Genomic DNA, 25,630 nt, shown 5'->3' with positions numbered 1-25,630 from the left:
CTGAGAATTACAGCTCTTACACTGTTTATGCTAGTGTTGAAAATTCTTTATCCACTGGTAAATGAACATCTACCATTTATGTAATTGAAAGCATAATTTATTTGCAAATAAAATATGTTACATAACATATGGCAAAGGATGCATGGAAATAGCTTTTTTTTTTAATATTTATTTGTTTTTGAGAGAGAGAGAAAGAGCACAAGCAGGGGAGAGGCAGAAAGAGAAGGGGACAGACAGAGGATCCGAAGCGGGTTTTGTGCTGATAGCAGAGAACCCAATGCAGGGCTCAAACCCATGAACCACAAGATCATGACTTGAGCTGAAGTCAGACACGACTGACTGAGCCACCCAGGCACCCCTGGGAAATAGTATTTTTTAAATTTGCCTATCAGACTTGTTATGATGAGCACCAGGTGCTGTATGTAAGCGGTGAATCATGGGAATCTACCCCCAAAACCAAGAGCACGCTGTACACACTGTATGATAGCCAACTTGACAATAAATTATATTAAAAATAAATAAATAATAAATAAACATTGCCTATCAGATGTGCAATATGTCACTATTATTTTCCTTAAATCCACCTAATTCTGACTCCAAGTCCCCATCCTGCCAGACTTGTGAAAAAGGTAACTATCCACCTGCCTCTTTCCAATCCACGGGCTTGTACAGAAGTCCAGGGGTCTTATGCAACACCAGGGCTCGACCTTATCATTATTATTCATTTGTTAAACAAATATTTATTGAACACATACCATGTGCCAAGCCTGACTTGGGGCTGATAAGTAGTGATGTACAAAAGAGATTAAATCCTTGCCCTCTCTGTTCCAGGCTGAGTAGTACTCTGTTCCTCACCTGGGGCCCAGGAGGCACTCATTGGCTATGCTGGGATTGGGCCTTGCTCATGTAGCCTCTCCCCACTGGATGCTGCCTATCTAGACACTGCCAGGAAGCAGGGAGAAGACACCCATCTTAGATGATTCTGCACTTTTTCCTGAAGGGGACCTCTTCTCCTAGACTCATCACTTCTCAAAGGCATCCTCCCTGAGCCCTCCCTCTCCAGACCACCCTTCATGGTGCTTCAAGGCACAAACATTTTTTTTTAAGATAATAAATTTTACATTTATTTCTTGTTATAATACACATGTATCAGAATACTCAGAACAAAATTTACCATTTTAACCATTTTTTGTGTTCTATGGCTCTCCTGCTTAGTACCAAGGTGCATTTTCCCCGAAGAGGCTGCATCCAATTTTGAGCTCGGCTCAAATTTTCCAGGCAAAGCATTGCAAAGCCTGGAAGTCAGTTTGAATGAAGGGAAAGGGAACCAATGTAATATTTCAGGCAACCAACCTGACATATAAACATCCCAACTGTCAAACCAAGCTACAGTGCTGACTTGTCCATGCTGAACTTTATACCACATTCTCACTATGTACATTTGGCCAACAACATGTGTGTGTGTGTGTGTGTGTGTGTGTGTGTGTGTGACTGTGTGTGCACATGCATGTGTCCCACAGCTGGGTCTCGAAAGACTCTTGAAGGACTCAGTGGTTTGGTCTAATACCAGATCACTTTCCATTCAGATTCCTGCTGCCTCTTCCTGATCTCCTGAGTAAGAGATCAACCTCCACAGCACTTCAAACTAATGCCCACTGTCAGCTGAGAAAGTCCATGATAAACCCATGCTGGGTAAAGTATTTTCTGATCAACTCCTAAGGATCATTTGGGGATATCGACATTGTAACTGGGGACACTGAAAACTAAAAGGCTCCCAAGACACAGAAGAATGGATCCATAAGGATGGAATTTCATTCATTGTGACAGGACAAGATTTTTGGATGGAAGAATAGTTTTGTGTTTCACTCTCTTATAAGGATAATCTTGTGATTTTCATATGTTTATCCAGCATTAAAAAGGGAGGGGTGTTTTGCAGTGCTCTTCCTTGGCAATTTCATCTTCTGCAAATGGTATAAGCCATGGACTCTGATTTCCAATTTCTCCCTGAGTTCTGTTTTCATAAATCCAACTTCCACCAGGATATACTCATGGAATCTCAAATTCAATATGTATACTACCAAAACACCTCTTCCTGGTGTTTCTAGTTCTATTAATGGGGTTTTTCTCCCTGTCCTTTGTGTTTACAATCTTCAAATGATCTCTGGGTCTTTCCTTTCCTTGCTTCCCATATCTAGGTAATTAGAATATTCTACAGATGTGATCTCCATAAGATCTCTCAATGTATTCCTTTCCATCTCCTCCTCCATCAGCCTCCTCATCCTGGATCTCCTGAGGTTTTACCTGGACTATTGCAGTAACTTCGAAGTTGGTTTCTTCACATTGGTGTCTGGTCACTCCTATGATGGTCTAGATTAATCTTCCTAGTTATGTTTTCAATCATATTACTAGATGGTGACGACTGCATTTTATTCCTTTTTATATCCCAGTGCCTTTACCTAGTAGGTGCCCAATAAAGGCTGGATTGAATTTATGTTGTTTCCAGTGGCTTTCAATTCCCTCTATTTAACAGAAGGGGTTATCATTTAACTAAGCTAACTGCTTCTCTGCAAATATTCACTATACTCTAATACCCACACTTTTGGTACTTTCTTTTCCATTTGGGATGTACATCTATTAAAATTCTGGTCATTCTTTATCTTTTAAAAAAATTTTTTTAATGTGTATTTATTTTTGAGAGAGACAGAGACAGAATGCGAGTGGGTTAGGAGCAGAGAGAGAGAGAGACAGAGAATCCGAAGCAAGGTCTAGGCTCTGAGCTTTCCGCACAGAGCCCGATGTGGGGCTTGAACTCACAAGCTGTGAGATCATGACCTGAGCCGAAGTCGGACGCTCAACTGACTGAACCACCCAGGCACCCTTCTTCATCTTTTTTATATCAAAAAATTTTTAATGAGAAGCATATATTACTTTTTAATATAAAAAGCCCTCAACATTTTAAATTTAGTATGTTTGAAATATTTCATGATAAAATGTATTTGAATCCTCCCCATCTAGACTATTATTTAGACATTTAAAATTGTAGTTATGGGGTTTATTATTGTTTTCTTTTTAAAGTTTATTTATTTATTTTTAATTTTTTTGATGTTTATTTTTGAGAGAGAGAGAGAGAGAGCATGTGGGGGGGGGGTGGGGAGGCAGAGAGAGAGGGAGACACAGAATCTGAAGCAGGCTCCAGGCTCTGAGCTGTCAGCACAGAGCCTGAAGTGGAGCTCAAACCCATGAACTGTGAGATCATGACCTGAGCTGAAGTTGGACACTCAACCGACTGAGACACCCAGCACCCCAGTTTATTTATTTATTTTGAGAGAAAGCAAGCATGAATGGGAGACGGACAGAGAGAGAATCAAAAGCAGGCTCCATGCACTGTCAGTGTGGAGCCTGATGTGGGGCTTGATCTCATGAGCTGAAATCAAGAGTCTACACTTAATTGACTAAACCACTCTGGTACCCCTATATGCTACTATTTTTTACATTTTTCTTGCATTTGAGATTTTCATAATAAAAATTTTAAAGATACTTACCAAGTATGTAGAAGAAAATAATAATATTTATAATTTCATGTGGAAAAAAGAAGCATGTAGTAATTGTTAGTGATGGTCACTGATAGTTCCCATTCTCCTTCCTAAGCACTTCCTTGGAGTTATGTGTGGTCCTTTGTGCTTCACTCTCTTATAAGGATAATCTTGTGATTTTCACATGTTTATCCAGCATTAAAAAGGGAGGGGTGTTTTGCAGCGCTTGCTGCAAGCAAGCGTGACTTGCTTTGGTCAAGTAAGTGTGATGGGAATACTGTGTGTAACTTCTAGATGGAAGCCCTGAACAGCCACAGTATGACTCATCATATTTATTTTCCCCTGTTACAGGTTCTGACAATGTGCCAGATGGTCAAAACTCCATTAGCCTGAGTCCCTGAGTAAGTATGACATGGAGCAGAGGCTCTGCTGACCTAAGATGGATGTGTAGCATAAGTGGGAAAGAAACTTTTGTTCTTCTAAGCCACTGATGTTTGGGGGTTGTTTATTGCTGCAGCATAAGCTAGCCAATTCTGACTGATACAAAGCAGGAGGTAGCTTCAGGCATTGTAGATAACCAGGTACTCTGAAGGCCTTATAACCACAAAAGAACTGAATCATTTTTTTTAATGTCTATTTATTTTTGAGAGAAAGGGACAGAGGGTGAGCAGGGGAGGGGCAGAGAGAGAGGGAGACACAGAATCTGAAGCAGGGTCCAGGCCCTGAGCTGTCAGCACAGAGCCCGACATGGGGCTCAAACCCACGAACTGTGAGATCATGACCTGAGTTGAAGTTGATCACTCAACTGCCCGAGCCACCCAAGCACCCCAGAATTGAATCATTTTTTAAATACATTGCTGGGCATGTCGGTAGTGAGGGAATTGTCTAAGGACAGCTCTTCTCCCAAAAAATGCTTTGAAACCAGAACTCGGAGTCAGAGTGCTAGGAAAATAAGAAATTTGGGTTGTTCTGAGAGCCAGTGCAAATTAGTAGCAGTGTTAGAAGCTCTAAAGCATCACAAGATGGGGAAGCCAAGAATCTGAGACTTCTGCATTAGGCCAGGACACCCCAAAAGGGGCAGAAGGTCTCAGGTTGGTATTTTCCCACTACCCCCCCCCCAAAAAAGCAGAAACAAATCCTCACAATAGGAAGGCCATTAAGATCCATGTTTGAGTTCAAATCTGAGATCACCAAGCCCAGAAGGAGGTAGTCCACTGAGAGAGAGAGAGTTGGCAGAAAAACAAACATCCGGTCTGACCCTAAGAACTTCAACTGGAATTCTCAGGTATAGGATATGTTTTTTAATTTACAAAAATGGCCAAAGCAATGATTTAAGTGTTAAGCACCACTGCAAAAATGTTTTTAATTTTAACTTATTTACTTGTCATAACAGTTCTATGAAGCAAGTATTACTATTATCATCCCCATTTTACTTTATTTTTTAAAGAATAATACTTATTTTGTTAGGTTTATTTATTTATTTATTTATTTATTTATTTATTTTTGAGAGAGACACAAAGAGAGCACAGGGGAGGGGCAGAGAGAGAGGGTGACAGAGGATGCAAAATGGGCTCTGTGCTGGACAGCAGAGGGCCCTATATGGGGCTCAAACTCCCGAGCTGTGAGATCATCACCTGAGCCAAAGTCAGGTGCTTAAGGAACTGAGCCACCCAGGCACCCTAGTCACCCCCATTTTATAAATGAAAAAGCTGAGGCACAGAGAGATTAAGTAAGTTGTCCCAGGTCAACATTTCTTAAGTGGTAATGCTACGATTTGGATTTAGGTAGTTTGATTCTAGAGTCTGCAGTCTTCACCACTACGTTTTGCTGCCTTTCTAACGTAGAATTGGAGCATGTGAAGAATTTAAAGAAATAAGGGGTAGGGGGAGGGGATACCAAAGATAAGCAAGCAACAAATGACCCTCAGGGATGACCAGGTAGATTTGAAGAAGAAGAATAAAAGAACCCGTAGAAATGAAAATAAAATGGTTGAAAGTAAACATTTGATGAACATGGTAAATGTCTGAAGAGGTAATTAGTGAATTGAAGAACTATCTGCAGAAAATATCCAGAATGTGGCATGGGAAAGAAGGGAATGGAAAGTATGAACGGGAAGGTTATGGAAGATAAAAGGTTATGGAAGATAAAATGGGAATGTCTAATACATATTTAATTGGAGTTTTGGAAGAAGAGGATAGAGAAAATGGAAGGCCTAATATGTGAAGTAATAGTAGTTGAGAATTTTTCAGAACTGATGAAAAGACTTAAATCCACAGATATAGGAAATAGCATATCCCTAGCATGATAAATTAAGAAGAAGTTTATGTCTTTTTTTTTTTAATTTTTTATTTTTTAATATATGAAATTTACTGTCAAATTGGTTTCCATACAACACCCAGTGCTCATCCCAAAAGGTGCCCTCCTCAATACCCATCACCCACCCTGCCCTCCCTCCCACCCCCCATCAACCCTCAATTTGTTCTCAGTTTTTAACAGTCTCTTATGCTGGAAGTTTATGTCTTAAACATGTTTGGAGAACACCAAAGACAATGAGAAAATCTCCAAAGCAGCTTGGGAGAAAAGAAACAATCACCTACAAAGGACTGACCCAGACTGTTAGTGGACATACCAATAACAGCAGTAAATGCAAGGAGACAGTGGAATAATATATTCAAAGTGTTGAACGGAAATAACTGTCCACTGTATATCCAGAAAAGCTAAGGTTCATGAATGAGAATAAAATGAAGACAATTTCAGATGAACAAAATCTAGCAGAACTTTACTAAAAGAACTCACCTCATACCCATCCTTTAAGATTCATCTCAAATGTTATTTGTTGCATTGGTGGTATAGCAGTGAGCACAGCAGCTGCCTTTCAAATGTTATTTCTTCCATGGAGCTCTGGCCTAATTCCCCTCTTTTGAATTTTAGTAGCATTTTATTTGATCCTTTCTCATGATGCTTATCAAATTCACAGATGGAGATTATACGTGCCTTTTCTTAAGAGCTCCCCCCACCGCCCCCACCACTGCTCTTACCCTCTCTCGTTAAAGGCCCCTGGAATACTTTGGTGTCTAACTCACCTTAACTTTTTGCATAGTTCCTATCATAATACATGCATGTAATAGGTGTTTAATAAGTATTTGTTGAGGCCTACTGGTCAGTCTTTTCCAGTGTTTCATAAACTACCAGTTTACAAAGGTGTTCCCTTCCAAGGGGGTGTTATGGCCAAACCCTCTTCAAAAATGCTGCATAGAGGACCATATCTCCCTCCTGGAGATCCATGGTTTAATTTGTTTTACTCACCAGTTCCTCAAATCATTTGATTATAGAACAATTTCTTCTACTCTTTACTCCATGAATATTGTGAGAGACTGGTGTTTTTAAGAATACATTTATGGGGCGCCTGGGTGGCTCAATCGGTTAGGCGTCCGACTTCAGCTCAGGTCACGATCTCGCAGTCCGTGAGTTCGAGCCCCGCGTCGGGCTCTGGGCTGATGGCTCAGAGCCTGGAGCCTGTTTCCGATTCTGTGTCTCCCTCTCTCTCTGCCCCTCCCCCATTCATGCTCTGTCTCTCTCTGTCTCAAAAATAAATAAAACGTTAAAAAAAAATTAAAAAAAAAAAAAGAAGAACACATTTACTACAGAAGACAATGACTTATTTGAGTGTCCAAGCCAGAGAGTCAACATTTTGGATCCTAGCTCTATTAACAACTAACCACCTAATTAGGTTTTTAAAAAATATTTTATTTATTTTTGAGAGCTCAAGTGGGGAAGGGACAGTGAGAGGGGAACAGAGGATCTGAAGGGGGCTCTGTGCTGACAGCAGCAAGCCCAATGTGGGGCTCAGACTCACAAATCATGAGATCATGACTTGAGCCAGAGTTAGATGATCAACTGACTAAGCCACCCAGGTGCCCACCACATAATTAGTTTTAAGTCATGTGTCCCCTGGCTCCTTATTTGTGACACATCATAAGCAGGCGGCCCCTTCAAACTCTCAAGTTCCATGAATTAAAGGGCATTGTGTCTTCCAGTCAATCAGTCAGTCATTCTACACATATTAAATTCCTCCTGAGTGGCAGTGTGCAAAATACTGTGCATATAATGGTGAGTAGATTGGCATGCTTTCATTTTGCTACCAGTGGAGAATGATTTCCTAGAGCAATTGGAACATTGTTCTTTGACTTCCAGAGTCAAATTTCTTCTTGTTAAAAATTGAGCATTTACCATCTCATTTATTATGTGTATCAGGTTGTGGAATGAATGTTTAGAATCTAGGGGCGCCTGGGTGGCTTGGTCGGTTAAGCGTCCGACTTCAGCTCAGGTCATGATCTCATGGTCTGTGAGTTCGAGCCCCGCGTCGGGCTCTGTGTTGACAGCCCAGAGCCTGGAGCCTGTTTCAGATTCTGTGTCTCCCTCTCTCTCTGCTCCTCCCCTGTTCATGCTCTGTCTCTCTCTGTCTCAAAAATAAATGTTAAAAAAAATTTTTTTTAGAATCTAAATTTATGGTCTATCTAGACTTATGATTCTATTTTGCCCAAGAGCTACATTGTAAGAATCAAAAATTTAACATCATCGGGGTGCTTGGGTGGGTCAGTCAGTTGAGCATCGCTCAGGTCATGATCTCATGGTTCGTGGGTTTGAGCCCCGCATCAGGCTCACTGCTGTCAGCCTGTAGCCCGCTTTGGATCCTCTGCCCCCGCCCCTCCCCGGCTATCTCTGCCCCTCCCCCATTCATGCTCTGTCTCTCTCTGTCTCAAAACTAAATAAAAACATTTAAAAAATAAATAAATAAAAATAAAAGGGAAATTCTAGTGATATGGCAGCTACTGAACACTATTTTGTTCTAAGCATTCACATGTATTATCTCATTTAATCCTTACAACAACCACAAGACCCAAGTGCTAGTACTATTCCCATCTTACAGAGGTTCAATAACTTGCTCATAGTCATACAGCTGGTGAAGCTGGATTTTGACCCAATGCAATATGGATCTTGAGTCTGTGCTCTGAACTCTAATATTAAACTACCACTATTCTTCAGATATTGTCCAGAAGGTTTTCTGCTGGAAATTTAAGGGTTAGCATCTCTGAAAGGCTGAACAATCATGTGAGATTTTTAAATGTCTAACTCCAGCCAGGTAGTATAGTGAAGAGGTAATGAAAAATTAAAAGCTTTTTCTTTCTTGGCTAGGCACTAATCTTTGTGGTTATGAATATATCCATGTGCCAGAGAATTGCACTTTAGATAATAAGTTAACATAAAATTGTTGGTACAGTTCAAACCTGACAGCTCTGTGTGTCTGATGTGTTCTCTGAAAGTAACTTTAAAGATAAGACTTTACTCTCAAATCTGAAATAGGTTCTTTAAACATTTCCAACACCATATGGTATTTATGGAATTGTTTCAATTATATGGAGAAAAACTATAGTGCTAGGAGTAGAGGAATACTTTAATCATAAAATATTGTATTGTCAGAAAAGAAGCAAAATATAATCAAAGAAATGTGAACCAAGCACTGTCAGTGAGAATTCTTGGCATTTAATTTTAGAAGCCATCTTGCATGGAAATGAATAAAATATAAACACAGTACTTTATCTAGGATATGGCAAGAAACTTCAAGATTGTAATGTGCATTAAGATAACATTCCAAACGTATCCTTTCAAGTTTTCAGCCAAGAATTTGTTTTTACAATTTCTTTGCAGTTGGTAAATGGCTAGACTCTACTTGAGATATCAGTTTTCATGCTTATGGTCTCAATCCCATTGTGTGTAACTATTAACTTACTGTATGACCTTGACAAACTCACTCTCCTCCACCCTAACCCAGATGAAGGAGGTGGATCTCTTAGGCCCCTTCTGATTTTAAAATTCTGTGGCTCTAGCCTATGGATTATGACATAAACAACATAAAAAGTGCTTGCTAAAGGGATTGGATTTTAAAAATTTGGGCTACTTAAGCATCTTTAAGTGATCAACCTTAGAGCCAGTTATAAAGAGAATATAAACCATGGCAGCCAGTGCCTATCAGTGATTTACTTGGTTCTTGTGCTGGTTAGCAGCTACCGTGCTTGTTTCAAAACACCACGCACCTTCTGTGGTTCATAGAGACAGTCTGTTCATGTGCTTCCTTGGCTCCTCAATATGAATGGGGTCTGAGAGAGTCTGGGCAAAAGAAGAAGTGATCACAACTGCCATGGTCCATGAGATGACCTTTAACACTCTCCTAGGCTGCAGGAAGGTGTGGACCCTGTGGTACACTGCCAAGATTCTCCCTCGAGACTGAGCTGCTTACCCCCCTAGCTACTTTGAGTGTTGACAAAGCTGCTGACAGTTCTTTAGCTCAGACCCTCTCAGGAGATAGCCTTTGGATGAAGAGAGCTGCTTTGCCCAAAGCCACCCCACTTCGGACCAACCTACATCTAAAGACTGCAGATTCCATGAAGAGGCTGGTTAATGGCGAACCCTCTGCCCCAGTGAGGTCCAACTCTTAAGGAGCCATGTCAGAGCCTGAGCTCCCACAGTGTGGGCTGAGGTCTTTATTGCAACATCGGGGGCACGATAGTGCAGCTTCTCCTGTGGCCCACAGATGTCGCCCCTGAGCACTCTTCAGTTAACTTCCTGCCCCAGATATCTCTTTCTCAGAGTCCACTTCTGGGGATCCAGACCTGCCACAGAAACTTATGGACCTGAGTTCAAACTGGGGCTCTGCTTATTTAAACGCTGTGTCCTGGGGTAAATTTCCTTTTTAGTAAAATGGACATAATAATAACTATTTCACAGCATTGCTTATTCTAAGGAAATGAGGAAATGCACAAATGAGTCTAAAGCACATAGGAAATGATTAGTACCAATAATTAAACATTTATTGAGCCCTTATATGTCATGCTATGTACTTCACCACCACAAACTCCATGAGAATAATATCCCTATTTTACAAATGAGAAAACTGAGGTACAAAAATGTTAAACAATGTCTCCAACATCACACAGCTAATAAAACAGTCAAGAATTCAAGTCCAGGCAGCTGGACTGTAGAACCAGCACTCATAGATAAAACCCTACAGCTTCCCATTGCTAAACGAAAAATTTTAAAGTATTTGGGTGATGACAAATAAAAACCCAATAATGTCACCTGATTCCAGAGGAACTTTAAAGCAAAGCAATTGTAAAAGAAAAATTTTACAAATAATTTTGGTATCCCTATTGTTTATATTTTTGTGTTGCTATAGATTATGCTTATTTATGCTTCAGATCAACCCTTTTTCGTCAGGAGAGTAAATGAAACAGTTGGAAGGTAGGGGCTCCTACCCTGTGATGTGACGGTAGTTGATCTGTGAGATCATTTATTTTTGTTGTTTGTTTCTATTTTAATGAAATGTGAACTGAATTTCTATTTTACTGAAAATATACTAAATACAAGGTGAAAAAATAAAGCAATGACATGTTTCACTATTAGGTAGTAATTTTGTATACTAATAGGGTTTTGGTTATATCATATTACCTAGGATTTTAAATATCTCCCTCCCTCTGTCATTGGGAAGTGCATTGTAATGGGGGAGGGGGCACTCTGGCAAAGGCCTCTGCCATGCCCTTCCTGACCCCTCATTTACAGTCTACCCTTGTGTTCACTTCAGACTAGTCTGTTATTATCCAATGGAAGGCCTTTGTTTCACATTTCACTTCTAACCTAAACACATTTATGCCATAATTTTTATCTTAGGGGATAATGTGTTAACAATGCTTGTTTGGACCCCTGTTATACTTTTAAGGTCAGGGATGTCTGTTTTACTCTTTAAGGCACAATCTGTTAAAGATTTTATGATTTGCAAACAAAGTGGTTTTTCATCTTCTGCTTTTAGATAACTAAGGTATAAGAGAGATCCTTCTACACCAGATACATTAAACATCTAAATAATTTATAGCTCCAGGTATGTTTGCCAGACTAGCATAACTGAATAAAGTCAACAGATTAAATGTTCCCTTGACAATCAGTAAGGGTATGAGATACAGCACCTGGGCTGCCCCATTGGGTCTCGTTATTAAATCACAAGCAAGAGCTCAGAATCCCAGGGTCCCAGGTGACAGGTAGGAGCTGACTTTGGAGGATGGAGTCATCGCAGTCATTAACCATGACTTAGGAAGAGGGACTCTCTTAGAACAATTGAGATAGAGAAAGAGAAGGAGGGAGGGAGGGAGGAGGAGGAAAGACAGACAAAGAGAGGGGTGTTGGGGACAGACTATATGTTTCAGTGAGGAATATTCTAGTTATTTATATGTCACTAAATTGGGAATTCATCAACATAATAGTGTGTATTTGTGCAATCTCAGAGAAAAAGTTAAAAAGAGTTAGGGAATATTTTGTATATGTAACCACTATCACTATCAAGGTCAGAGCAAGAACTTGCTAGAAAAATAGACAATATTTCCCTCTTTCTAATTTTTTAGAAAGGTTTTGACCAGCACCTGGTCAAACATCTCTTTGCCTAGAGAAGGGACGTTTGGTCTACAGAGCTGATGGCAGCAAGAGAAACATCAGAGCACAGGATCCGGGGAGTTACATGTAATCTCCGGTCTAATTCTTGAGGGTTTTAAGTGTCAGAGACCAGTCATCTCATCTTTAACAAAGGGAATTTATTAACCAAAATATATTTTTAAATTTGCACATCTAATGATGGGAGAGTTCAGATGATCTGTGAAAAGTTGGGGTGAGGGAGTAGCAAGCTACATTTAGTCAGTAGAAATCCTATTTTTAGATCATATTCATTGCACCCAGTGGACAAAAAGGGTCCCATTCAAAAATAAATAAATACCTCTCTCCTCTCTAAATGTCTCATGGGAATTGTATGTGCTATAAGGAAAATATGAAAGGCAGAACTGTGCTTATACTTTTTTTTTAAAGTTTATTTACTTTTGAGAGATAGCATGAGAGTGAGGTAGGGGCAGAGGGAGAGGAAAGAGAGGATCCAAAGTGGGCTCTGTGCTGACAGCAGCAAGCCGATGCAGGGCTCAAACCCACAAACCGCGAGATTATGACCTGAGTTGAAGTCAGACACTTAACTGACTGAGGGACCCAGGTGCCCCTATGCTTATACTTCTTAACTATTGTCAGCACAGCTTATCTGGAGATGAATGGGATAAGAAAAAGAAAAAAACAAACATTCCAGGTGTATTGTATACTGTTGGCTTTAGTAATCACTAGACTTCTGGTTCTATGATAGCTCCTTTGGGGTGGTGTAAGAATTGGAAGGAGAGGGGAGAAGGGTGTGTGTGTGTGTGTGTGTGTGTGTGTGTGTGTGTGTATGATGATTTAGAGCTCCTAACCTACAAAATATCTGAATTTAAGGTAAAACCATTAAATCAGGTTCATTGCTGAATCCTCACAGGGCACACTAACCTTTTCATTTTCATTTAGGAAGAAAGGGTGGAAGAGAAGCTTCCCATGCCTGGTATATAAATATGGCCTTGAAAATGTCCACAGACGTGTTATTGTCTTGTTGAGTCTGCAGCCAGGAAGGCAGAAATCTCTGCAGCAAAGCAGGTGTGAACGTCCCCCTATTTCAGAGGCAGCTCTCTTTGAAGCTGGAAAATCAAGGACGCTGGTACCTTCAAGGAAACAAGGATATAATTATCACAACCCCCAACTGGCCGGTGACCTTCCATTCCTCAGGCCACCCTACTCCCTTCACTGGCCCCGGCCCAGGTCCTCACAGACTCAGAGCTCTGTGTCCCAGACCACTAAGACCGAGGAACAACCCCCTCACGCACCCTTTGAAAGCATTCTTAATCTCTCTCTACTGCACTGCTCTTTCAGACATAAATCCGCCAGCCCAGGGGGCCTCTGAACCCCCCACGGAGGGAGGCCCATTCAGGCCCAGTGGAGTCTGAACAGCTTAGGGGTAGAATTTATGCTTCCTCTCACCTGTGCCATCTGTCTGTGGCCCCTACTCTAGTCTGCTTTTGAAGGTTTGAACATGACCCCCCAGCTTTTTGCCAAGTCTGCCATCATCACCTCAGTCACAGAAGCAGACTTCTCAAGGCCATTGGAAGCTAATAACAGTGACTCTCAACTTCATTATTATACTTGAAATGTTGAAAGCAGAAGCCTAATAAAATGAGCTCAGAAAAAACAAACCAAGCTATAAATTATCATGTGAAAAGAGTGGCTGAAGAACTCATCTCCTTGGAATACCTAAGGACTGTTTCTCAGCTACAGCAACAATCTGGTATTTGGTTTCCTTCCCTTCACTGTGCAAAAGCCTTGGCTGTGTTCTCTTAGCACAGATTCTTTTCTGCTTCTATGAGTCGACTGTCCAGAATCAGGAGTTACACAACACTCCCCACCCAACTCCTTCACACACACACACACACACACACACACACTCCCTACCCAGCCTTGGCCCACTGAATTGTAATAATTCTTTTTGACCATAAGGAATTTATCCTACATTATCACCAATCAGTACTCATTGCAATTATTTATTTTAAGATAAGAGTAAAAGTTCACTTCCTTAACTTCATAAAGACTATTTATGCTAAACTGATGTATTTAATGAAAAAACACCAGAAGCATTATTCCCTGTAAAATTAGAAGCAACTTAGGGATGCCCCTATCACTGTTACTATTATACAATGTTTTGGAAATTCTAGACCTTTTCAGGGGATATTTAGCAATATCTGGAACCATTTTGTCATCACAACTTTGGGAACTGGAGTGCTATTGGCATCTGGTGGGTAGAGGGGAGGAATGCTGCTAAATATTCTGCAAGGCCCAGGAAAGCCCCCACAACAGAGAATTCTCCAGCCCAAAGTGTCAATAGTGCTGAGGGTAAGGGACCTTGCTCTATACAATGCAACAAAACGTGAAACATAAATCAGAGAAAGAAGTTTAAAAAATAACTAATTTTTATTATCATTAATTGCAAAGAACATGTATCACCTAGAAAAGCAAACCAAAAATACTGAACTATGCATTATTAAAGTTCATAAAATAGTAAATAATGCAGCTGGCTAAAAATTTTTTCAATTCTGTGAGAGACTTAAGAGTCTTTCATTTTCCTGCAGGTTTATTTATCTATTCTACAAAAATTTCCTGAGAACAAAAGGGTTGGTTTTATAAAAGAACACTTAAGAGATATAAGATGACTTTTACACTTTAAAACATGGAAGAGACTAAGAAATTTTAAAAACCAAGTCTATTAACACTGTAAGACAATATTATAGGAAACCCAAGTGGACATATCTTCCCAAACTATAAGCTAGACTGGAGACTGTTTAAAAAAGATTTGTTTAAAGTATGAAAACATTATTTGGGGGTAGTAAACACACACACACACACACACACACACACACACACACACACATACTCCTTTTAGCAGATAAAAACTTCCTCAGTATTTTTCAATGAGGGTAGTACTCTAATGCATCATTGGAAATGTAAATAGTCCATCACAATACATAATTACAGTCCAGTAGATGAAGCTTCTTGAGGGGACAGCCCATATCTTATTCGTCTTTCTATCTCCATAATTGACACATACCAAGAACCCAATGTTTATGAATTAATGAAATAAATAAAAACATTAACAGCGAGAGATGGTCTTTGAACTCACTATTCAAAAAGTTAACATAGAGCTACTGCAATTGTAATTAAGGATCTAAGAACCCACATCTGAAAGGCTGAATGAATGCTCAAGATTTTAATAGGAACTTTTTGCCTCATGTTGCAATTATAAAAAAGTACAGGCTAAAAATAGGATGAGTGAAGTGGAATCAACCAGCAATGTTTTACTAAGAACAGTAAACTCCATTTTTAAATGTTGAAGACTTGAAAGAACCTATTAATATCTATATGCACATAACCTAAGTCTCAGTGATTTCCTTGATCTTTTGTTCATTTTCATGACAAGCCTTCAGAACTTGAGAGGAAGGGAGGGAGGAGAGAAATAAAGGAAGGCCAGGTGGAAAGTCACAATCAGGAAATAATCAAAAGCTTTTGCTTTATCCCTTCCATCCAATCTCACAGGCTCTCCTGAGAACCTTTCCTCCTGAATGTTTAATAACATTAATTCCACAGTTTCAAAGGATTGAAAACCCAACAATCCACTTTAATATAAGGTCATCCAAAATGCTCTATTTGGATAGATTCAGGGTCCAGGAAGCCTCAGACAAGTTCACCAGAGAACATATTCCAGTATGTTCTCTTGTTCTGTTTGATATAAATTTCAAAGGTTAGGGATGAGAAAAATCAGTTACTATTCAGTGAGCACTTGCTATGTGCCAGACATCTTCCTAAAGAACTTTTCATACATCTTCCTGGCCAACCCTCACTACAGCCCTCCAGATGAGAAGACTGATGTAGTGGAGGTAAGACAAGAGGGCCAGGCCACCCATAAACTGGCAAAGTCAGCTGCACCTGCCAGCCCCCAAATCTAGACTTATAAGTACCACACTGCAGGTATCTCCAGAACATGATATTTCTCCCAATTGCCCATTTTTCATGGATTAGTCATAAAATTTTCAGGTCAGCAAGCATTAGTGGGAAAGTATTAGCACACAAAGGGACACAGGGAACAGTCTTTGTCTAGCACACAAAGGGAGTACATGAAACAGTCTTTGTCTAGAGGACATGCTATCTTCTTGGAGAGACATGATAGGGAGCAGGCAGTGAATAATACTAACTGTAGAGAATGCTAACGGACAGTTCAAACACGGGTCAGAGTGGATGGTATAGCCAATAAACATGTGGATGACCGAGAAGGGGAAAAAGAAAACACGAGATGGCATTGTTAGGGAAAGTCTTATTGAAGCCCTGAGGATTTGATAGGACTCTCCCAGGATTTGGACAGGTTGCTCAGGTCACTTTCTGCCCACCTAGGCTGCCAGACCAATGGTGGCCAGGCATGGGTCTGTTCAGGATGCAGAGCATGGAGCAGAGCTTGACCAAGAGACAGGACCCAGGGTGGCCCCCAAACCAGAAGCCAGGAAGACCATCCTGAAGTGGAAGCACTAGGCCAAAGGCAGGAAGCAGGAGCAAGGCAAAAGGGAGGAACTAGAGAGCTCAGACCAAAGTCAGGGACTTGGGGAGAAAGGCAGAAATGAAATCTGGAGAGCCTTCCTAAGCTTCTTCATCCCAAATGCAGACACTCCTAATGGGACGTAGACCCCCAGCTATGAGTGGGGAGCATGCTGTGAAGGATGTTGAGGAGGGCTGGAGAGGAATGAGTGTGTGAGTATGGTCTGGGGGATTAAGAAAGAGCCGGCCAGTCTAGAATGGAGGGTGAATTTGTGGGGAGTAGTATCAACGGGATAGGCAAGATGAGACCAGCTGAGAGACAAGAGGACCAAGGGCAACAGCTTATCAAGATACATAGGCAGATCTACAGTTCGATGGACAAGTATACATTCACATGATCAATATGACTGTTTGGGACTGGTTAAGTCCTATTTCTTATTCCATCACCTGCCAAATTGTGAATCTCAGCTCTGCCACTTACCAGCTGTATGACCTTGGGGAAATTACCTAACTTCTCTGTGCCTCCATGTTCTCATCTTTAAGATGAGCATAATAATAGTGTCTACCTTCTAGGGTCATTGTGAGGACTGAACAGGTTCATATATGTCACCTGTACAGCACGGGGCCTGGCATGTGCAAGTGTAATGTGAGGGATTGCTGTCTATCATTCCTTCCCCATATTCACCATTGTAGATTGAGGACTCACAATAGAGGGGGGCATAGAGGGAATGGGGGGAGGGTATCTCACAGTCATATCTTCTCTTAATCACATGAATTATAAATGCATCTTTTGGAAAGTGCTCAGCTCCTGAATATCTTCCCTGTGTCCAGAATAGTACAGAGAAAGCCATCATGTTTGCTATCAAGACTGTACCTTGAGGGGCACTTGGGTGGCTCAGTTGGTTGAGTGTCTGACTCTTGATTTTTGCTCAGGTCATGATCCCAGGGTTGTAGGATTGAGCCCTGAATCAGGCTCTCCGATGAGGTTGGAGCCTGCTTGGGAGTCTCTCTCTCTCTCTGTCTCTTTCTCTCTGCCCCTCCCCCTGCTCTCTCTCTCTCTTAAAAAAAAAAAAAAAAAAAAAGACTGTACCTTTATAACAGCTTTGGATTTCAGTATCCCTGCCTGGCCTTCCCCCTCACCGTCAGTGGTATTCTGGGCTGATGTCTAAGTGAGCAAGTTCCTTTCTGAAATTCTAACAATTATAAGTGCTGGCTCAGGGCCTCCACCATGCTTTCCATGTGATGCACATATTTCAGTGTTATTTGTGCATTATTGTAAGAACAATGAAGACAAGGAATAAAAAGAATATGAAAGAGAAGGAAAGAAATAAAGCAAGAGAAATTATTTCCTTGTACTTGACTGTCCTTTTCTAGCATCTCAAGGCTTTCTGCCATTACTCGAATTAGAAAAAAGCCAAGGGAAGAAACATTTATTGAAATCAGCTGCAAGCCCAGCACAGTCCTGTGTATTTCACACACTCCAAAAGGTTAAGCCTCTTGCTTGTACTCACTCAACTATGAAGTGGGAGAGCCTGGCTCTAGATCAGGTCCACATTTAATTCATGGAGCAGCTGTATAGGCAGACTCTGTCCTAGGAACTAGGTATACTACAGTGAAGAAAATGGGCAAAAATCCCTGCTCTTGTGAAACTTAAAGTCTGGTGGGGAGATGTGATAAACCAGGTAAGTAAGTAAAATATGAAGTGTTTTAGAGGCGCCTTGGTGGCTCAGTCGGTTAAGCGTCTGACTTCGGCTCAGGCCATAATCTCACGGTTCATGAGTTCGAGCCCCGTGTCAGGCTCTGCACTGACAATTCAGAGCCTGGAGCCTGCTTTGGATTCTGGGTCTCCCTCTCTCTGCCCCTCCCCTGCTCATCTCTCTCTCTCTCTCTCAAAAATAAATAAACATTAACAAAATTATTTAAAAATGTATAAAGTGTTTTAGACAGTAATAAGCATTAAGGAGGAAAAAATAAAATGGGAGAGGGGGTAGGTTGGGACGGGGAGAGGGCAGTTTCAGAAATGATGGTGAGGGAAGGTCACAACTGAGCAAAGATAGGAAGAAAGTAATAACGCCACCAGATACACTTGTGTGTATCTGGGGCAAGAATCTTCCTGACACAGGGAAGAGCCAGAGCAGAGGCTTTGAGGCGGGTGTGTGCTTGTCATGGTATTGGAAGAACAGCCAGGAGCCCAGTGTGACAGAAGTGGGGTGAATGAGGAGGAGAGCAGGAGGGAAAGCTGGCAAGTAAGGGGGCTGGAGCACCTATGTCTCAGAACCCTTAGTAAGGACTCTTTTTAGGGGGATGGGCTGCAGCTGGCAGGTGTGGACATGATTTGACTTGTACACCTGAATAGCTTTGTCTTCCTGCTGTGTTGAAAATAGCCTGAAGGGACAAGGATAGAACAATGAAGAGGATATTGTAATAATCAGGTAGGAGGTAAAGGTTAAGACCAAGGGATAGCAACAAGGGTAGTTAAAAAGGGTCAAATTGACTTGGATATATTTGGAAGGTACAGCCAATAGGATTTCTTAGCAAATTGGGCAGGCATGAGAAGAAAAACGAGGCAAAACAAACAAACAAAAAACCAGGAGACAAGAGGGACCCCAATGTCTTTGGCTCCAGTAAGTGAAAATGGAATTATCTCTACCTGAGATGGGCATGTTCAAGATGCCTGTTCAACATCCAGGAGTGAAGAAATCTAGGCTGCAGGTAGAAATCGGTCTCAAAAATAGGTCTCAAAGCCCATGCTCTAGCTAATATCTTATGAACATGGCATTTGGGAACTTGTATCTATTTTGTATGGGGGTGGGAGGAATAGATTTCCAGAAGTAACAAGAATGAAAAACCAAATTAGACAATCTCAAAACCTAGTTTAAGGTATAACTTTCAAACTCCTGATCCTCCCAAACTTTATCTGATTATCTGGGGCCTTCTCCTACCCTAACTTCTCCCCACTCCCAACTCAAACAAAATCTATCTATGCCCAGGTTGGTTCTGGCATGATAGCAACAGGGCCACCACTCCCAGTGGAAATGAATGTACCTTTTCACAGCAAACTTTACAGAGACAGTTGTTCTCTGCTTGTTGACACTTTCTTACGGCCACCATGAACTCGTGTACCATTTCACTCATCAGTTCTTTGGGCTACTAGCTGCCTGGACCTCTTGGCCATTTCAGAATTTTTCTAGGTTGGCAAAGGAGGAAGATTGCAGGTCAACCTAATCATTCAAACAACTCTGCAAGGCATCAGGAGATTCATCAGGGCCCTTGTCACTTGAGTTTTCTTATCCAGGTTATAAATTAGGGTCACTGTGATTTTTTAAGACAGCACATAAAAGGGAGAGGTAATTGATCATTGTAGGAATAAAAGACTGAGCTAGACCTAAGAGCAGATGTCTTTTGTCATGGATGTATGTGCTCATATCCGTACTATTCATTGCTTAGGAGGTGGATATGAGATTTGGATTTAACAAATTTATTGATCTACACAGCACAGGTTAAGTGCTCTTGCTTATGTTAATCTCATTTACTCCTCACATCAGCTCTGAGAAGTGGTATTGTATTATTTTGCAGTGGGAGAAAATGAGGCTCAGAGAGCATGAGCCACCTGCCCAAGCCCATGCCACCTGTGAGTGGCCAGAGCCAGTTTTGCAACCCAGGTCTTTATGGCTCTTACTCCCACGCCATATTTTTGCCTCATAATCTGAACAAATAATGAAAGATTTAAGACAAAACAGATAATCTCTAAGCCTAATGTTAGCCAAAGATGACGTATCTTCTCTTTAGAAAGGAAATATCCATGTGGGAGAAATTTCACCTTCGAATGTAGAGATTACACGCTTAGTTGCCAGGAGAAAGTGGGTAAACACTTTATTCAATGCCTCAAAGATGTGATAACAGAGGCGAGAATTTTCCTTTTCTCATTTGCTTAAGAGACTGTCAAAATTCACAACCATAAGATGCACACACACAAAATGTGTGTGTGTCTGTGTGTGTGCATGAGACAGAAGGGGAGGGGAGAACACCAATCATTACTGTGGTACAGACTGTCCCCAACTATGATCGTTGGATTTATGATTTCTCAAATTTACGATGGTGGGAAAACCATATGCATTCAGTAGAAACTATACTATACTTCAGATTCTTAATTTGGATCTTTTCCTGGGCTAGCGATGTGCATCCGATCCTGTCTTGTGATGCTGAGCAGGGCAGTGAACCACAGCTCCCAGTCAGCCACACAATCATGAGGGGTCAACAACAGATACGCTCACAACCATTCAGTACCCACACAGCCATTCTGTTTTTCACTTTCAGTATAGTATTTAATAAATTACATGATATTCAACAATTCATTATAGAATAGGCTTTGTGCTAGATGATTTTCCCCAGCAGTAGGCTAAGGTAAGTGTTTTGAGCACATTTAAGGTGAGCTAGGCTAAGCTATGATGTTCCATAGGTTAGGTGTATTAAATGCATTTTCAACTTACCATATTCTTGACTTAGAGTGGGTTTATCGGGACATAATGCTATCAGAAGTCAAGGAAGGTCTATATTCTGTTAAGTGCTTTCTATATGTGATTGCTCTTAATCCGTGCCTCAGTCCTTTGAGGCATTATCTCCTTATGTTACAGAAGAACAAACTGAGAATCTTTCAGGTTAAGGTTTGTGTACTTACCTACAGTCGCCAAAGCTATGAGAAGCAAAATTCCAACCCCAGTGGGTGTGAGTCACTCCCATTTCCCCTATAGCCCAAAGTACACCATTGGAAAACAGTACCCCTCTTGAAATGGCTACTCTCAAACTTCACCCATGGGCATGTCAACTGATAGCTTTCAGACTGACATCATGGTACTTTTGATCCAATCATAAAAGTAAGCATATTCTTTTGGCCCACTAATTTCATGTCTGGGAATTTCCCCTAAAGAAATATTCAGGTATACATGTGCAAAAATTAACGTGCAAGTAAGTTCTATACGTTGTTTGTTATTTATCATTAAATCATTAATATTATGGGGTGCCTGGGTGGCACAGTTGGTTAAGCATTCAACTCTTGATTTTGGCTTAGGTCATGATCTCATGATGGTGAAATGGAGCCCCATGTCCAGCTCGGTGTTGAGGTGGAGCCTGCCTAAGATTCTGTCTCCCTCTCTCTCTGCCCCTTCCCTACTTGTTTTCTCTCGCTCTAAAATATATACATATATACAAAGATATATATATATATATATATATGTATATATATATATGTACTATATATGTACATATATATGTATATATATGTTAATAGTGTTACTAACTTATTAGATTCAAATGTCTAATAGGAGCTAGGCTAGATCCATTATGGTCCTTCATGTACCATATTGTACTGGAAATGTTAGGAAGTCATTAAAAATCACATTGTAGAAGAACATTTGATAACATGTGGACCCTGCTATAATACATTCAGTGAACATGAGCAGATGCTATCCCGATTGTATTGTACAACTGTATAACTACAGGGTATATAGTATGCATTGAAAAAATACTGAAAGAGATACACCAAGCTTTCTGAAAAGGTATGACCTCATTTAATTTGGTTCGAGGCTGGCAAGAAGCCTTCCCAAACCAGAGGTTCAGTGCTGTGTCTTTGTGAGGTTCTATAAGGATCAGCATGTCTTCCCACCTGATGGAACAAAATCCAGATTTCTTAACTTAGGCTGCAAAGTTCTAAATGACCCTGGTCTTCTGAACATCTATCCACACTCTCTCTGTGTTGCTCACTATGGTTCAGCCATGCAGATCCTTTTTAGCTCCTAGACTGCACCTGCTCAACCCTCCTGCTGTGCAGGGACTTTGCACATGCTGTCCCTTCTGCCAAGAATGTTTTCTCCCATTCTAATGGCTGGTTTCTTTCTTCAGCTCTCAGGTTAAATGTCATATCTTCCGCGGAGTCCTTCCTCGACTACCTCACATAATGTAAGCATCCCATTTTATTCTCCCCCCCTACAGCATCCTGTTCTTTTTCTTTTTTCACACACACATGATAATTTGTAATGACCTATTTATGTGTTTTACTTATTCACTGTCTGCCCTCTTATAGAAGCTAAGCCGTATGAGGATAAGACCCACATCTGTTTTACTCACTGTTGTGCATGAAATGCCTACTTAGAGGCTATTCAGGATAGGCGCTCAAGAAAGATTTGTTGAATGAACGAATATGTGAACAAAGATAATACAAAGCTCTTAGGCACTGACTCTGCACCTAGCAAAGTGTCGTGGATGGTTCAGAAGAAGAAGGCAGGAACTAGAGAGTAGGTGGCTGGTAATCAATGTAAATCAGTGCAACACACAGGCTACAAGAATTCATGCAAGGAAATGTTTCACTTTTTTCTAAAGCCATTTTCTAAGAATGGCTCATTGGATACGAACAATGTCCTACATCCTAGAAGTGATATGAAATAGAGAGAAATATCACTGAGCACAGGTCTCTCATGTTTCTAAAGGCATCTAGTGCCAGACACATACGTTGAAGTGGAACCTGTATCACTTTGCATGTGATCAATTTTGTTCCACACAATCCCTCAAAATCTGACCTCCTTCCTTAAACAAGGTAAGAGAAATGGGGTACCCGCGTGGCTCAGTTAAGCTTCCAACTCTTGATTTCGGCTCAGGTCATGATCTCCCAGTTTGTGAGTTTGAGCCCCACATGGGGCTGTGCACTGACAGTGCAGATCCTGCTTAGGATTCTCTTTCTCTCCCTCTCTCTCTGCCCCTCCCCTGCTTGGTCTCTCTATATATATCAAAAACAAAAAATAAATAAATAAATAAAAATATTTTTAAAACAGGGGAGAGAAGCTACTGCACTATAATCAGAGAGCTTATCCCAAATCCCTAGGGCTGTGGTTCAGAAGCAGAAGTTATCGTGTCTTCTGAAGAACCACACAAAATACTAAAATGGTGGCAAAAAAAAGAACAAATCACTCTTGTGTTAAAAATTTTGCACATAAAATCTTGCAGAAGGCTTAAGAACAATTATAGGGAAAAACAAAACAGATTATTCTACACATTAACTTTTTATTTTTCCCCCTGCAGACTAGAAAACAGCAACCTTTATCAGACTCTAAAAACAAACACATAGGGCTAGCCTAGGGCCCATCAGTGCTCCCAGGGAATGTTGCCTGTGGACATGAAATTGGGTGTTTGCAGCGGGGGCTGGAGTGGCATGAATATTTTCCAAGCCTTATTCAAACAGTAACTTCTATCTGTTACCATGCTATCAATTTTTCCAACAGTGGATTGCAAATTCACCTCATAAATCAATCTGTACAAGAGGTCAGAAGCCAACCACAGCCAATTAAAACCTCTCAGCAATAATTCATCCAAGATCTGAGTAAGGATTTTTTTTTTTTTACAAGTCCTAGGAGGCTCTTGTTTATTCTAATCAGATCAGTAGAGGAAGAACTAAATTGGGTAGAACCTGCATTTTTCTCTTATCCCAGAACACAAACTCAGATGTTTTTATAGGGAAAGGAAGAGGAAAAGGAGAAAGATATGAGGAAAGAGTGGGCTGAAGAATGAGCACACTTTCTTCACATAAAGTAGTATTACCCAGGCTCTCCCAACACCAGACCTGCTTCTAACTGACTCATCCTGGAGAGCTTCAATTCCAACCTGTTTGGGGTCTGATTCCTTTCAGTGTGGCGGCCACCAAAGAAATACAACGAAACTATTACTTAGTGAGTGTCTGTGACACATCAGGCCCTGTGGAAGCTTGAAGTAATCCTCTGTGTTTGTTGCTTTTGAGGAGACTATAGACTACAGATTATCCAGGTGTGAGAAAGTGCTGGAAAAATTAGGAGGCTATAAAGCATGTACATTCTATAAGTGTACACAAACATATTAATATACTACAACTATACAGCTGTAATTATATTTTCACTGTAGGCCTGTGTTGAAAGCCGAGTGAATTTGGACAAATTGACTCAGCTTTCTGAGCTTCTGTGTTTCATCTGTAAGATGGGTAATAGTAACAGAACCAATTCATAGGAATGTGGTAGGTTAAGCATTATGTTGGCAAAGCGTCGGCTTGCTCTCTGGCCCCCAGAGCGGCTGCTCCGTGCTGGCTGGAGCCAAAACAGTGGGAGATTCTAAGCCCCATGACAGTGCTCCCCGGTTATCAGCTCACTGGTTTCAAGATTCTCCCTCCAGGCGCAAGTCTAGCCTGATTCTTGATTGATCACCTGCAACGACACGTCCTTGAGGTTGGGACTGAGGAAGCACAGGCTCCTGGAGGCGAGTTGCCCACAGCCTCAGCCTCCTCCTGGTGGCAGAACAGCCCACTGGGCAGCCTCTGCCTGGCTGGCGGGGGGGGGGGCTCAACGTGGCCCAACATGCTCCCTCTTGATTCGCAAGACTGGTTTGATCCTTCTCTCAGACAGCTTCAGGCACGCAAGCAAACCTTCCAGCTACCTTTTACAACAAAATGCTTTATAGGGCACCTGGGTGGCTCAGTCCATTAGTCTGACTCTTGATTTCGGCTCAGGTCTTGATCTCATGGTTCTGAGTGTTCGTGGGTTCGAACCCTGCGTAGGGCTCTGCACTGATGGCATGCAGCCTGCTTGGGATTCTCTCTCCCGCTATCTCTGTCCTTCTCCTGCTAATGTTCTCTCTCTGTCTCTCAAAATAAATAAACTTTAACAAAAGTAAAACAAAATGCTTTATTTCCTAATTATAAACATAAAAGTAAATGCTTATCATAACAGTTGGAACAGATTTGAAGTGTATAAAGGAACACAATTAATAGTCTGGCTGTCTCCACCCTCTCTACCCCCCAATCCACTACCCCCATACTGAGGGTAACCAACAGCAATTGTTCTGTAAATATCCTCCCATGACCTGTAAATACTTAAAAAATACAAGGCCAATATTTTTAAAATACACATGCCATCCTATAGACATATGATAACTATTACTCTGCAAATTGCTTTCTTTTCTCCCAGAGTCCAAAGGATTGCTGACATCTTTCCCAGTTATTATTTAGAAACTTTAGACAAAACTGTGAGGCCTTTACCCAAGTTCTGCAGGACATTCAACAAAGTAAA

General features: G+C 41.0%; 1 long non-coding RNA gene across 5 annotated transcripts in view; it reads left to right on the top strand.

The window, feature by feature from the left end:
• Nucleotides 1-25,630, top strand: part of LOC125935010 (uncharacterized) — an 89,918-nt gene that overhangs the window by 46,097 nt on the left and 18,191 nt on the right. For 4 of the 5 annotated variants that reach the window (XR_007461597.1, XR_007461601.1, XR_007461596.1 and 1 more), the window contains exon 3: nucleotides 3,885-3,934. This is a non-coding gene — a long non-coding RNA (uncharacterized LOC125935010). Of the gene's footprint in view, nucleotides 1-3,884; nucleotides 3,935-22,448; nucleotides 22,506-25,630 lie in introns of all 5 variants that reach the window. The other variant, XR_007461602.1, reaches the window with a different exon arrangement.

The sequence above is a fragment of the Panthera uncia genome, chromosome D1, assembly GCF_023721935.1.
Source record: "Panthera uncia isolate 11264 chromosome D1, Puncia_PCG_1.0, whole genome shotgun sequence".
Lineage (NCBI taxonomy): Eukaryota > Metazoa > Chordata > Mammalia > Carnivora > Felidae > Panthera > Panthera uncia.
The sequence above is the reverse complement of the archived record's forward strand: the minus strand, read 5'-3'. Positions and strand labels throughout refer to the sequence as shown.